The 16,727-nt window shown below is 42.1% G+C and overlaps 1 long non-coding RNA gene across 1 annotated transcript; it reads right to left on the bottom strand.

Annotated features, from left to right (window-relative positions):
* Positions 1–7,457: 7,457 nt before the first annotated feature.
* On the bottom strand, positions 7,458–10,885 carry LOC123429994. The gene is made up of 5 exons (XR_006622814.1): positions 10,586–10,885; positions 9,400–9,526; positions 8,593–8,685; positions 8,233–8,299; positions 7,458–7,626 (listed from the first exon to the last, which is right to left on the bottom strand). It is a non-coding gene; the product is annotated as an uncharacterized LOC123429994 (long non-coding RNA).
* Positions 10,886–16,727: the final 5,842 nt, after the last annotated feature.

Raw genomic sequence — 16,727 nt, 5'->3', positions numbered from 1 at the left:
GTTCTCCTACCTCCAGAAAAAATCGTTTCGCAGCTCAAACCCATGTTCTTGCTCCTCTTGCTGGGATTTTCGATCTCTTTGCTCAATGCACCATTCTCCCAATTGTTTTTGGAAATTACTCCTTGGTAAGTGACTCCTCCATTGGTCCAATTAGTTTTTGCTCTAGTGCCTTATACTTCGCATATTTTTGCTGCCTTGGTGACCATGTTCTTGAGCTTTGCATGCTAATTTTAGCTCGTCCCAAGTGGTTTTGATGCGTAATATGGCCTCTAGGCACTTGTGGGAGTAGTTGCTACGAGTTTTGTTGAGCGTTGTTCACTTTTCCTTTGGGTCACTGAAAATTTCAGAAAAGGAAGTTGTTCAGGAGAAACTTTCATGGTGGTTCCTCAAGCAAGAAAGGTCCCCATCTTGCGATTCGGGAGCCTGATCCTTACCAACCAAGGGACGTGTAGGTACAACCATGTGAATGGCCGTCTGATGAATTTATGATTGAGGCAGGTTTCAAAGATGAGTTTGATGCACTTGTTCGCAATGTCGTACTCGAAGAATTCTTCTGCGATAAATGTGAACAGTATGTTGCTCTCACTGCCTCTTTTGTTCGTAGATTCAAATTTTTAGTTGGCCGTGACACATCGGTACTGTTTGATCTCTATGACAAATCGTATACCGTGGATTTAGAGGATTTTAATAAAATTTGCAAAATACCTATCTGGGGTAGCCTCAATGATCCTCCTAAATCTTCGGTTAGAGATTTTTGCTCTGGTATTACTGTTGGAGAAACTAGAAACATTACGCAAGCTACCCTGGGGAGTATTCATTTTCCTGCCTTGCATTACTTTGCCCTCTTCATAGGCAGATGCATTAATGGCAAGATTGAGCATTGTCACCTCTGTGCATCCGACCTTAATATCCTTAAGAGCGCAGTAACGGGTGATAAAAGTTTCAACATGGGAGCTATAATAGCAAGGAGGCTGAATAAGAATGCTAATGAAGGGGATTTCTTTGGTGGGATCTATGCCACTCGCATAGCAAATTTTCTTGGAGTACCCATCCGCGAAGGAGATCCCCCGCTCCATACAGCTTTCCTTGACCGCGTCGCTTTGACACGCTACCAATTCCTTGAGAGGGATGATGAATCCCTCCTATGCCGTCTGATATTTAACCGGCATCATGTTTTCCATATTATCCTTCCTGCTCCTGCCTTTTTTGACTTTCAGGTAAAACGGAGATATTACATAACCCGAGGAGAGGCAGAGAAGTATGAGAGGGAGTCAAAGGCTGCTCGTCTCCGTGAGGCAGCTATTCAGGTAGTGGCTGCAGCGCTCCCGTATAACCCCCATTAAGATTTTGGGTTTCACCAGGACCATCCTTGGGAGTAGACCAACTAAGGCCAAAAGCCTAAGCTTGGGGGAGTACGTGTTCTCACCGACTTTGCATTCTTGCTTATGCTTTCACTTTGTTCGTCGGTGTTCACACTTTACCAGTGTATCATCCATGTTAGTTTATTTTATTTTTCTCATTTTCTTTTTGTGTGTCTGTCTAGTTTGAGAAAACCCAAAAATATTTTCTTTTTATTCTTTTGCATGTTGGGAGTTTTCCCGTGTAAATAGTTTTCTTTTTCTTTGGGTTAACGTAGAAGATATTGGTTACAATGTTTAGTGGCTCTTGCATGCATACCTGTTTAGCTTTGAAAGAGCCATATTACTTTGTCTTCTCCTTTGTGTTTGCCTGCAGATTCGAGCTTTAGTCCAATGAATGAGCACGCTTATTATTGCTCACATCGTTCGGTCGTGCAAGTGAAAGGCAATAATGACGATATATGATGAAGTGACTGAGCCTGGAAAAGCTGGTATGAACTCGATCTATTTTGTTTTTATAAATATGACTAGCTCATCATGCCTGATTCAGCTTTGTGAGAGAAACATGTTTCCAATGACAGCTTAGAGATCATAGTTGCTTATGCCATGCTTACTTATCTAGGAGCTTATAATGGTTTGTCTTGGATGCCCACATGAATTTGGAGATGGCTGTGTTGTAGTATGACAGGATGGTATCCTCCTTTGAATGTTTCAAGTGGCTTGACTTGGCGCATGTTCATGCATGTAGTTGAAACAAAATCAACATAGCCTCTATGATATTCATGTTCATGGTTATTTATGTCCTACTCATGCTTGCACTCAATGGTAGTTAACCTCAATGCATTTTCATGACTGTTGTCGCTCTCTAGTTGGTTGCTTCCCAGTATTTTGCTAGCCTTCACTTGTACTAAGAGGGAATACTGCTTGTGCAACCACTTACATAAACCCAAAGTTGTTCCATGTGAGTCCACCATACCTACCTATGTGCGGTATCTACCTATTTGCATGTGCCACTCTCTAAACCTTCAAAGAAATAATACGTTTGGCATGCCCGAACGCTCATGTGGTGACAGGGGGCTATCAGTATCTTCCATGCTAGGCGTGTTATCCTCGATATGTGTTTATTCACTATCATTCAAGAGAAAGGGGCCGGTAATTGGAATTCCTAGTTCCATGCTCAAATCGAAAAGATAATTGCAAACAAAACTCCCCCAGGATTGATGTTGGTATGGACGGTACCCGAGGATTCGCCTAGCCGTGGATTGTGATTGATTGGTGGTGGGGGAGTCAAAACTTTACTTTTCTATTTGGGAACCGCCAATAGCATGTGTAGCATGGAAGATGTTGAGAACTCTTAGTCATTGCGTTGACAATGAAAGCATGCCACCCAAAATTATTATCTCTGTTTCAAAAGCTTGTGCTCTGGCACCTCTGCAAATCAATGCTTCCCTCTGCGAAGGGCCTGTCTATTTATGTTCCTGTCGAGTCATCCTCCTCTTATAAAAGCACCAATTAGAGAGCACCTATGTCATTTTTATGCTTTGCTTTTAACTGTGTTGAGTATGACTGTGACTGAATCTTCTTTGCCATGAATTACAATGTTTAGTCAGCCCTTGGTCTTTGAAGGTGCTCTGCATTTATGTTTTGCGGTCTCAGAAAGAGCTAGCAAGATACCATCTGTTCGTACTGCTTCATGTTGTTTTTATTGAAGTGTTGACATTTAAGGCTTATTATTATTTGCTCGCTAGCTGATTATGCCATTTATATGAGTTTACCGTGAGACCTAGATGTCATTTGCTTATGTGGTTTGTTTGTGATCTTGGTGAAATTCTGGTTATGAGTTAGACATAGTTGCAACAACAAGATCAAATAGAGTTCGTCAAAGTTTTTCTTTTGTCTCTTTGAGTTTGTCAACTAAATTGCTTTAGGACAAGCAAGGCTTTAAGCTTGGGGAGTTGATACGTCTCCGTCGTATCTCCTTTTACGAACTCTTTTGCCCTTGTTTTGTACTCTAATTTGCATGATTTGAATGGAACTAACCCGGACTAACATTGTTTTCAACAGAATTGCCATGGTGTTGTTTTTGTGCAGAAATGAAAGTTCTCGAAATGACCTGAAAATTTATGGACATTTTTTCTGGAATTAATGAAAAATAACTGCGGAAAGATCCACCAGAGGGGGTGAGCCAGTGGGCCACAAGCCCAGACGGCGTGGCCACCCCCAGGCCGCACCAACCAGGCTTGTGGGGCCCACAGAGCTCCATCGCCTCCAAACTCAGCTCTATATATTCCGTTTCGCCCGGAAAAAAATCAGGGAGAAGGATTCATCGCGTTTTACGATACGGAGGCACCGCCACCTCCTGTTCTTCATGTGGAGGGCAGATCTGGAGTCCGTTCTGGGCTCCGGAGAGGGGAAATCGTCGCTATCGTCATCATCAACGTTCCTCCATCGCCAATTCCATGATGCTCTTCACTGTTTGTGAGCAATCTCATCGTAGGCTTGCTGCACGGTGATGAGTTGGATGAGATCTATCATGTAGTCGAGTTAGTTTTGACTGGGATTCATCCCTAGTATCCACTATGTTCTAAGATTGATGTTGCTACTACTTTTCCATGCTTAATGGTTGTCACTAGGGACCGAGTGCCATGATTTTAGATTTGAACCTATTATGTTGTCGCGAATATATGTGTGTTTTAGATCCTATCTTCTAAGTTGTAGTCACCTACTATGTGTTATGACCCGGCAACCCCGGAGTGACAATAGCCGGAACCACTCCCGGAGATGACCATAGTATGAGGAGTTCATGTATTCACTAAGAGTTAATGCGTTGGTCCGGTTCTTTATTAAAAGGAGAACCTTAATATCCCATAGTTTCCATTAGGACCCCACTGCCACGGGAGGGATGGACAATAGATGTCATGCAAGTTCTTTTCCCTAAGCACGTATGACTACATACAGAATAAATGCCTACATTAGATTGACGAACGGGAGCTAGTTACTTATCTCTCCGTGTTATAGTTGTTACATGATGAATTACATCTGGCATAATCATCCATCACCGATCGAATGCCTACGAGTCTTTTACTACTCGTCCTTGCTATGTTACTTTGGTGCTACTGTTGTCACTACTTCTGTTACTTGCGACTTTGTTGTTACCTGCTGCAACACTTTTCTAGCGCCATTGATACAACAAGTCAGGAATAGTCTGCCGTCAACAGACCTTTTTCTGGCACCGTTGCTATCATACCACTTTGCTACTGATACTTTGCTTGCAGACACTAATCTTTTAGGTGAGGTTGAATTGACAACTCAGCTGCTAATACTTGAGAATATTCTTTCACTTCCCCTTGAGTCGAATCAATAAATTTGGGTTGAGTACTCTACCCTCGAAAAATGTTGCGATCCCCTACACTTGTGGGTTATCAGCCCTTACCCGCTGACCTTTTTGGAAATTAATGCCAAAGGGGGAGATATATCAAATCTTCTAAATGCTTATACCTAAGGGGAGGTCTACCAAAGGGGAGATCTGCCAAAGGATTAGATATATCAAACCTTACATACTTACAGGGAGAGACACCATTAAAGGGGAGAGATATATAAAGTTTTATTGTCTACTTTGGATTGAACTTGTCTCACCCTACCTACTCCCAACATCTACATCCTATGATTCAGGGGGACAGGAAATATTACATATTCATTCTTAGGGGAGACAGTTCCAAATATTTTGTGAGACATATCTACCACCAAATCGAACTATCAATATGTCTTCCATATCTTCGTACTCTTCAATATCTTTGCATCTTTACAATAGAATAATATTTTGTTATCCAACATTTGTTTTCAAAAGTGTACTCCTACTACCTAGATGCTCAAGAACCACAAGGTAATTATATGTGTCATATCGTTGTTTAGGATGATCTCTTGTCTCTTGCACATATTGTTTGCAAGAGTGAGTCCTGAACGTGGAAATCTTTCATTCACATATGTTTGATGCATATATCAAGTATTCACATGACTTGTCCTGTCCTTTCTACTATGTGTGTGTTCATGCAGTACAAAGCAAACATCTCTTAAAAGGGAATTGCACACATTTAGGGGGAGCTTGTAATAGTCATGTATCTTCCAAAGTTGTCATCTTCTACTGCTTCTCTTTACTTGAAGCTTTAATTGTATGTTATCATCAGTTACCAAAAAGGGGGAGATTGAAAGCACATATGCTCCCTTGGTGGTTTTAATAATTCAATACAACATACATTGTCTCTTGGACTAACACTTTTACCTACTATATTTGAGGTGTAGTCCACAGAGAGCACTGGCTAAGGATTGTGTGGAGAAGCCACACGGAAGGAAAGGAATAGGATTGACCAAGCTTCAAGCTACAAGACTCTAAATTTTATATTGTGAGAAATCACATTTAAGTCCATAGGAAAGCCAATACTATTAAAAGTGGGTGAGGCATCTACGATGAATTTGTTGTTCAAGTGCTTAGAGATAGCCACCAATAATACTTAGCCATTCTCCCACAAAATTTTCTCTCCAGAGCCAAAACATAAAAAATGGTGCCACCAATATTTTCCACTCGTCTCTTGTAATGCCCAAGATGCAATCATATCCTTATTTTGGCTCGAGGGCCTCGACAGGAATAGAAGCGTGTCTCGTCATTTTGCAAGAATGTATATCGTTACAACTACATGTACAAAAGAGATGAGTATATGGAATTGGCTTACACTCGCCACAAGCTACATCATGAACATCTCAATACAACAATACATTCAAACATCATGTAGAAGAGCAGGGTCTGACAACAGACGAAAACGAAGGATAAAAGAATGAAGTCCATCCTTGCTATCCCAGGCTGCCGGATTGGAACCCATCCTAGATCTATAAAGGAGAATAAGAACAAAACTCCAAATATAGTAATCATCGTGCTCACGTCAAAATATCGCATTACCTATGCTTGCAACTGTTGTTGTAGTAATTCTTGAGCCACACGGACTCAGAAATCTCATTTCCAAAGGTATCGAGACTAGCAAACCTTAATGGGTGAGGTATGGTTAAGTGGTGAGGCTACAACAAGCACTAATTCTTTATTTGAGTGGCTAACTTCCGAGTACAAGAATAAGAGGGGTGATCTATGCATAAACAGACGTGAACTAGGAGTGATGATGAAGTGATCCTGAACACCTACTTATGTCAAACAAATCCCTACTATGTCCTCTCTCGTATTCAGAACTCACCAGAAGAGACGGTCACACTTACACACATAATTGGCATATTTTAATTGAGTTTACTTCAAGTTTGCTATGTCTCGGTGTTAAACCAAAAGTTTCCAAATTGCCACATAACCACAGGCATGGCTTTCTGAAAGATTTAACCTTGGAGGGGTGCACCAACTAGTCCATCACAAACTACCACAAGCAACCGTGGAGACAAAACCGCAACTTCTAGATAGCCCAAAATATCACCGATATCCTAGTGCACAAGACCTTCGATAAGAGTAAACCAAATCCAGCAAGACCGCCCGACGTGCCAACAATGCCGATAGGACACTACAAGAAATAAGGTCAATTATGACTCCCTATATTGGTCATTGATTCGTCATTGTTGTTGTTTATTGACCTTTTTTTGACCAAATTTACAAGGTCAACAGTTGGCCGTCAAGAATGAACAAACTTGACCTTTCTAAAATTTTGGTCATAGATCTCTATTGACCAAAATTTTGGTTTGGTCATTACCCATTTGTGTGAGCCACGTAGGATTTGACGTGGCTGTGCTGACATGGCATTGCTAGTGACGAAATGGAATCATTATAAGTTTCACAACCCAATTCAATAATCTAGTCAACATGGGCCTCCACCAATGCTATTTTATTATTAAAAATGTCTAAATTGTTTAGGCTGATGCATTTTTTTGCCAAAGGCATGTATATCTCAGGATAGACCCATTAAAAACAAGTACAAGATTGCAAATTAGTTGTATATATTTCATTTCGGTAGCACATCACATGAATTACAATACGTCATCCATCGACTCCTCTACACATAGAGGTTCAAGGCCCAACAAGTGCACAACAAAATAGTTCTACAAGTGCAGCAGGTGTACAGCAAAAGGGCCCAACAAGTGCATAATCACACATCAACATAGTTCGACAAAGATTGGATGAGAAGCACAAGTTTTTGTTGATCACACATAACATCAATGATAAACGAAGCTTCTTGTTCCCTCCTCCTGTCTTGTCCTCTACTTCTTCTGGGTGCTTTAGATCATCCTGGTAATTCAAATAATCAAACATAAGAAATCATACAAAATAATCAAATATTATAATGTACAAGTAATAAATAAATTAGAACTACTAGTCGTCAACCCGTGCAGTCTACTGCACCGGCTAGCTATTTTAGAAAAATCATACAGTACTTGAAGCCACTATTAGAATTTGCAAGCTGGTAGATTTAACAATATCAGTCATAGGGACAAGCTCAAATAAGCGGCTGTCCCTAGCATCATGCCATGAAAATAATCACAAACTTGTGAAAATACCTATACTGAATTCTCCAATATTAATTATTGATTATTGATGTACAAAGCAAAACAAGCGAATATAATTTCTTAGTGATGTGGATTAACATGGAAACTTGTTTGGTGCGATGCAATTATTTAGGGGCAAAACTTGTGCGCCAGCATTGCACCCAAAGAGTTCTCAAAAAACAGACTTCAAAAGTTTCTGCTTGACAGAATGCATGCAAATCATAGCAAGCACTAGTTGATATAATTATCACAAGCAGCCAAAGAAATCATAACAAGTACTAGTTGACAGAGTGCAAGCAAATCATAGCAAGCACATATTTCAGGCTTTCAGCAGATTGAGAAATCTTACCGTGCATCAATAACATCATCATGAATATAAAAGCTCCGGAAACCAATACAAAAGCAAGGCGGGCGGACTGTAAAAGAGGAATGGTACAAGTGAGAGATTTTTTCTATTGGGAAAATAGACGCAACCCGTCTCTGCATCCATTCTAGCCGTGTACCATACACAACTATTCCGGAGCTAAAGTGAGTATTAAGTGTCTCCAATCTTGTGCCTAGTAACAGCTCAACCCAAAGACCAGGTACATATCAAAAATATTGCACAGCTGACTTATCCTAGAATACTAAATAGACATTTCCATCTTCCAATGAACAACTTCACAATATGACAGGTAAGAACAGAAAGCAATAGTAAAATTGTACTCACCGCATAGCTCTCTACAAATGCTGCTTTTGCTGGAGGTGCCATGTCTCGACTAACAGATGTGATGTAACGTCCTTGAAGCAGATCCATGGCATCCTGTAAAGGACAACCAATAAATAGACATAAATAAATAATGAGGCACTTGCATCCTAGTTCAGTTTTTTTAATCGAAGTAAGTTCAACAAATGTTGCCTGCGTGTTGTCCGCTAGATTTTGGAAATCTAATTAGTTGCATTCGCACTATTCAATGAACGACTAAGTATCATTTTCTTAGGATTTTACAACCAGTGAGGACAAGTGGTGGCTGTCTGCGCCACTTTTGCAACCAAACTTTGCACATTATCTTTCAATACGGTCTTAATCCGAACCCCATCCCTCCTCACTGTGCAAAGCAATGAGCATAACTTGAGTGCTGCACAGCAAATTTAGACTGTTGCCGAACAGTCTAGTGGATATATATTGCCTTTCCTTCACAGATGACTAGATTCTAAAGTATTTTGCATGTGCATTCAGTTATCTACAATAACATTATGTCTGGCATGAGAGTATTAAGTATAATAATTAGAAAAGGCACAATCAGTACACTTAAGCACTATCTGCGGAGTTGGATTAATAATAGATAAATTTGTATTTCAATACTTGTATCTTCAATAATATTATTAGCAATGGAGTATTATACATTAATATTGAGAAAATGCATACATTTACAATATATTGAGAGAATCAGTAAATCAGTATAGTTAAGCATTATGTACATAGTTGAAATAATACATAAAATCGTACAGGAGTAGCTAAAACTGAATTAACAACCTTTCCGTCTTTTGATCCAATACCAGCAGAAGTTGGAATTGCATTCCAATTTGGCACTATATGTTCAATTTTAACTTCTTGCACTCATGATGTTCCTCGTATTTGCAATGCAGCTGCTCAGTGCTTCCTGAATGTCAACATATTTAAAGTAGGTAAAATCAAAATGTATGGACAGAGATAATAGAGATTGAATTATTATGGTGTTGTACAGTAAGTAAATGGAAAAATCCCACTGAAATAGAACGAAAATTATTATTTAGTCTGAAACAACATTACATGAATTTTGGATACGTACAGTTGTATCCAACACATTCGTACTAAAAGTTTGAGAACTAACTGAAACTCCCTGACAGCGTGTTTGGTTGGGGGAGTTGGAGGTAGGGAATGGGAGTTTAAGACTAATGAGACTAAAAATCTGTTGATTGGTTCAGGGACTTGGGATTTAATGAGGGAAGAGGAAGGGGAATTACTAGGGCCAACTCCCATCGATCTCTACCCTCGGGAGGCCTGGTAATTCAGCGAAGGAATGGGAGTTGATGTCTAAAAACATATTGTTATTGATTTTTTGGCCCACCTCCAGAAGAAAAAGAAGAAGAAAAACTACGAACAAACTAGCAAAATGCAAGCGGCACCATACTTTCTCCTCTAAACAAACCGGCCAACGCTAACTACTTCCTAATCTACGTCAAATAGGAGCACATCTCTAGTAACCTACCCGTCCTTTCTTTGTTCATGAGAATTATTCCCACAAATAATTCCCAGCTAATACCAAACGCTGAATTGGGACTAAATAGTCCACTACCCAAGTAAATCACTCGGCCAACTCCCTCTCACAAATTCCTAGTCCCTTTCCCATAAACTACCAAACACGTTGTGAGTATACCCCAACTATCCCACCCATTCATAGTATATTTTCAGATCCTGTGGATACATGGTTACCTCAAACTAGTTTAATTAATAAGACAAAAAAGTTGGTTGTAATTTCCTCAAAGACATAGCTGAAGTCCATAACGAGATTTGGGATCCAAGGAGCTGCACTAGTTTTGGGGATTATTTGCATCCAAACCACTGTTTTATAGATCAAATCTGGAGCCGGATTTGGGTATTCATAGAGCTGCACCAGATTTGGGGATTCGGAGATGCTAGGAACAGGAAACGGCAGAGTTTTGAGATTTAGGTCACGTACCTCCATGATGTCAGTGAACTACTTGAGTTGGGGTGGATTCTCAATGGTGGCATCGATGGAGACGTGGTGGAGGTGCGGGCCAAGCGCTGGTGTCGCAGGGTGATGTTCAGAACGGCGATGGGACGACGACATGGTGGCCGGCGGGTACAAATCCATGTCATAGAGAGCAGGTTGAGGCGCTCGGGTGACCTTGGAAGGAACTGGGCGGGGAGACGTGGAGGGATGGTGGTCGGAGTCCTCGATGTCATGGAGGGATTGGGTGGCGCAGAAGGAAGGGATAAGGAGATTCACGGGGATTGGATTTGGGTGTGCCGCACTGACGACCGCGAAAAGAGCGCTCCATGGCGGGGCGCGAAAAGATGCGCGGGGCTGAAAATTCTTCGCGCGCTCGGGTGGGACAAAAATTGTATTCATGTCGTTGCTTAGTCTGCCCACACGAATATTGGACATACCCCTGGCATGCAGGTTCGACCGACAACCCAATTGTTTTTCCTGTGGGCTAGTTGCGGGCCCGACAGCAAAATTAGGCGACCCATAGAAATATTACGGTTTCTCGTAGTGGTTCTCCCCTAAAACTCAAATTTGGTAGAACACAACAAACATTATACAAAACCCTTGTACTGTTGCTCGATCACACAATCGAGCATAACCGCTTTGATCACAGAATGAAAGCATTCATCAATTATTACTTATTTCCATAACATAGCACACATCAAATCCCCAGGGGGCCAAAAAATCAGCAGCGAGGGGCATGGGAATTCAGCCCTAAATCCACAAGAATAAATCCGCGACAACATGTGATCTGTAATTGGACCAAGGAACGCAAAACCACTTTTCCCCACCGACGAATTGTCGTGCCATACCAACGACGAGCTCCCCCGCGGCGATGCGGTTCACCACTGACTCCTCCTGTCGCCGGATGAGGGGCGACTCCACACCCCCTCCACCGCCGCGCAGCGCCGCATCGTCGACCTCCATGCCTGCCGCGCCGCGTCTAGAGACCGGGCGGAGGAGGTGGGGAATGGGGAGGCGGAGGCGGCGGAAGTTCCGTCGATTTTGGTATTCGGGCTGACGGGAGGATCGGGTGCCATAGATCATGGTGGAGAGAGCGATGGGGATCGCCAAGAGAGATAGGGTCATGGGTTTTCTGTCTTTCACTTTTTTCCTCTTTTCTTTTCACTTTGGGCAGCCAACCTATCACATGCGAGGCCACGGATCCCTCGCCAGAAACAGATCCTGGCCATAAACTCCTCCTACATCCGACGCTCCAAAACTCTTCCCTCATCCAACACACCTCTATCACTTTTTCTCTTCTTCTTTTTCAATCAGTAGCACTTAATGACCAATTTCTGCAATAGTATCATGACCTAATGGACGCAAAAGGTCATAACGTTATTGGCTTTGGACCCTCTTAGACTTGCCATGACTAAATTCGAAATTTTGGTCATGGATCAATGACCAATTAAACCACCGTCATTTTTTTATCATAATTGATCATTTTCTTGTAGTGGGAGCTGCGTATCTCGTTCTCAAGGCACAACCGGATGGGTCTAGCTACTAGTAAAACCAAACCTTGAGTTTCCTTGTGGTGTCCCCGCAGGGAGCCCATTTTGGACCAACACCATCAACACTGGCCCTGTATTATGTTGAATTAATCCTCGGGTTCATGACGCCCTACGCTTTACTAGCAGTGTTCAGTTTCATTATGTTGAACAAATATAGTACCAATGTTTGGCCTTGTCGGAAGAGTTTAATCCCAAAACTAAAATCAAGGGGGTCCCCATAACAACCCCAAGCATGTTAGTAGCGCTTAGTTATGGATCATAGCACCAGTACACAAGTAACTAGGGCGGCAAAGATGGAATGAAACACCAGGCTAGAAGCCCAAGCCTTCCACCTTTTACCAAGTATATATATATGTATTAATTAAATAGCAATAATATGGTGATATTCAAAATATTCATCTTGTCACATTGAAGCATCGGCACATGCAACTAGCAACTCTACAAGAATGCTAAGCAACCGGTAACATAGCCAAACAAGCGTTTGCTAGGATGTGGAGGGATTAGAGGCTTTTCATGGCAATGTTGGGAGGCTTGACATAACAGGTGGTACGCAGCAAGATATAGCGATAGAAATGATACAACTAGCATAGCAATGATAGTAGTGGTATCTAGGGAAATGACCATCTTCCCTGTGATCCTGCTTGGAAGAAGAACGCATCGGTGAAGTATACGAGCCACCATAGTCGAACGAATCCTCACACTCTCAAGAGGTTCGGAACTCTATCGAGAAGAAACAATTCGAAAACAAACAATGAGCACACAATAAATACCACAACATATGCATGACATGATGCACAAACGCATATGATGCATATCATGTTATTTATGCAAGGCATGACAATCACAACAATCAAATACTACATATTGAGTGAAGTTTAATATGCAACGAGTTGCATATTAATGAAAATCTATACTTGAACCATTTAATTCACTCTTGTTTATTTACACGACAATATTAAATGATGTTTCGCATGGCAAGAGGTGAAGCATAAATAAACTACCTATCAAGGCATTTTAAATGAGGCTGGAAACAACTTATATGATTTCCGAAGCGACCCCATATGTTAATTTCAAAATTGGTCCAGATCTGAACTAAACACGTTTTATATTTATTAAACAAAAAAATAAGGTGGACCTTGTGAATCTAAACGTCATTCTAGTCGATTTAGATAAATAGATCATCTAAAGCGGAGCTACGGTTTAAAAGATATGACCAACACAAGTTACTATGACATGAATGTAAAATGTATGCAAATGACACCCACAAACATTCCAAACCATCGGTGCAGAAAGATATTATGAAGCTACATGAGATCCTAAGCAAGTTTAACTGAGGCCGGAACAACGAATAACAATTCTGGAAAGTCCCCATATGAAAATTAAGATTTCGGTATTGTTCTGCCTATAACACAATTTTAGAGTTATTAAATAGCAAAATAAATGCCACCACGTTATTCTACAAATTTTTTTAGTCAAGTTGCATATATAAAACATTATAATCGAAGCTATGGTTAATTAGTTATAAATTAAACCAATTTAACATGGCATTTATGCGAATTAATACAAACAACAAGTTAAGCATTTTTAAACATGGATGAAAATACAATATTATTATACTACACAAAATTTGAGTCAAGTTTCATGTATAAAGTATTTTAATCCAATGCATGGTTGTTTAGTTCTTAGCATTGCAAGATGAGGGGTTTTTCTGTAAAACGACTATTCTGTCGATAATTTGGAAATTCAGAGGAGTGAAAAAAAACACTACTAGGCCAAATCTGGCGAGCGTAGATAACATAACATGCACACGGGCGAGGCATTTCGGGTTCTCACCACGGCTACTTGGGTCGGCCAAATTGGATCTTGGGGAGTGCATGGCCGGTTGGAGCAGAGAACGTGAGGTGGTCGATGCGGCTGTCCTGTGGCGAGGCCAAGCCCATGTGGGCGAAGGAGATGGTGGGCCAGCTCAGGCGGCGGCCCACATGGAGGGGCCTGGGCGGTCCCTACATGGGCACGTTAGGCCTCGGGGGGAGCAAGCCGGGTCGGGTGCATCGTTGTCCACCTGCTCGCTCCTTCCCGAGCAAGAGGCATGGTCGGTGGCGGTGGTGCTTGCCATGGCCGATGGCAAGGGGCATGGGGCGAGGGGAATGGAAGATCTGGCATTGGACCTCCCAGATCCACCCGTTCCCGAGGTGGAGGCGGTGCTCGGCGGCAAACTCCACATGGCAACATCCATGGAGTCAGGTCCTGTCTGTGGTGAAATTGGTTAGACAAGAGAGATGAAGAGAGAAGGAAGAAACAGGGGAGACACGGATGAGAGGTCGCGCCAGGGGGATGGTCTCAAGGGGTCGCTCCCGTCGGGGCTAGGTTGCTCGGGCCTGACGGGCTAGCGTCGGGCCTAGCAGGACCACGGTGGGAGGAGCTGGCTGACGGCTGTTAAGGGTTGGTTGTGCATGGATTTCGAGGATGATGCTAGGGAAACCATTTTTGGACGGGATGACTGTCTACATATAGCAAATGGGGCTAGTGTTAGGGGATTTGCTACATTTTTGGATCGTTTGATCTCAATCGGACGATCCGGAATCGGAGGGGGTTGGATGGGCTAAATTTGGGTTGTGTAGATGGCCTAGGCTCAGATGGAGGGATATTTGGCAGCCCATGACAAAGGTTTTACAAACCGAGAACGTCCGACGTTTGACCGACTATAGTGCCATTATAGGTTTAACGGTTCGCGTATTAAACGGACTCCGATTATGATGAAATTTGGCAGGCGGTCTATCTACACTATAATAAGACCACACGCCAACTTTCAACCCAATCCGAACAAGTTTTATATACACTTCTGAAAACAATATTTTCAATGTCGTGGGCGCGTGGGTCTGTGGTTGATCCCTAAATGGTCAACAACAAAAATGGAGAGAACCGGCAACTAATAACGGATGCAAGTTTTTAAAATTGTTGACAACGGAGTTCCGATGCAACGGAGATGATGCGCATGATGCGATGATGAACGCTACAACCACATTTTGTGCAACTCGATGCCAACGAGATTCATTTGGTTTCACCGAGTTGGGAAATAATGTTGTAACGGTTGGATTTTTGGAGATGCCTATATATACCCATCGACCGCCTCTCATTTGCAGAGGAAGCACTCAAAACACACATACACTTGCCGTATTCATTTTTCTCACAGAGAGCCACCTTATCATGTGTTGAGATCAAGATATTCCAATCCATTAATTTTAAACTTGGTCTCTAGCCTCCCCAAGTAGTTTCCACCATATTAATCTCTTCTACACATGCAAAATCTGTGAGAGAGTGATTAACTGTTAAGGAGAGTATCTTCTCAAGCACAAGAGCAAGGAGTTCATTGTCCTACCACATCTATTACCTTTTGGAGGGTGGTGCCTCCTAGATTGGTTAGGTGTCACTTAGGAGCCTCCTACTTCATGTTGTGGAGTTGAACCAGGAAGTTCGTAAGGGCAAGGAGATCGCCTACTTTGTTAAGATCTACCCCTAGTGAGGCTAGTCGTGTGTGGACATAAGACATGGTGGAATAGACAAGGACGCTACTTCATGGAAGCCTTATGGGTGTAGCCCTCCATGGACTCTTGTAGTCGTTACCCTCTGTGGGTTGAAGTCTCCACTAAAGTGGACGTACGATAGCACGACCTATCGGAACCACGCCAAAAATCACCATGTCCATCTTTGCGTTTGATCTTCCTAAACTTTACTTCTTACTTGCATGTGCAATGTCTTTACTTTCTGCTGCCATATATGTTGACTAGCATGTGTAGGGTGCACTAGACTTGTTAGAATTGCAAAATGGCTAACAATTAAAATTGGTAAAAGGCTAGGTTTTAATTTCTACAAGTACTCTATTCACCCCCTCTAGACATACCCTCTAGTGATCCCACACACTCACATCGGGATTAGGGTGATGGACTTGATTGTTGAGATAATCAGAAGGACTGCTGCTGACCAAAAGAGATCTTGTGGATACGCTCCCTATTTTCAGATGTGGATCAACTCCAAGGTTGGGAAGAACGTGTATCTACTTGATTGACAACACCTTCCACTCAAGCCAGAGTTCGAGGATAATGTTATGGTGATGGACCAAAGTCATCCCACTTCAGCTACTGCACAAGCTGAGTTAGAGGTTGAAGCCTAGGCAGAGGCAGCCAGAGCCTCTAATGCTCCAATGTTGTGAGTTGACTACTATAGTTCACCTATTAAAGCAGGAAGTTCATGCAGTGCTTACTCCCAGCTCCAGCAGTGATGATGATCATGGTACTTCTCTCCAGACATCCACTCAGTTTAGAACTCAAGATAGATATGTTGTCGTATCAGTTCTAGAGTCAAGACCTTCTTCATTAGCTCCAGCATCACCTCCATCAGCTCCTACACCTCCAGTGTCTACACCAACACCTTAGAGTACATCATCTGAAGCCTTCATCGACGCTCTCTTGTCGACTCGTTCAAAAACTACCGGAGGAGACCGCACCCAGAGCGACGGTTAGCACTATATCTTTGAAATTTTTGGTAACTTGTGGCCAAAGGGGGAGAAGTGTATAGAT

This window comes from Hordeum vulgare, chromosome 2H, assembly GCF_904849725.1.
Source record: "Hordeum vulgare subsp. vulgare chromosome 2H, MorexV3_pseudomolecules_assembly, whole genome shotgun sequence".
NCBI lineage: Eukaryota > Viridiplantae > Streptophyta > Magnoliopsida > Poales > Poaceae > Hordeum > Hordeum vulgare.
Note: the sequence above shows the minus strand (reverse complement) of the source record. Positions and strands in the feature narration are given on the sequence as shown.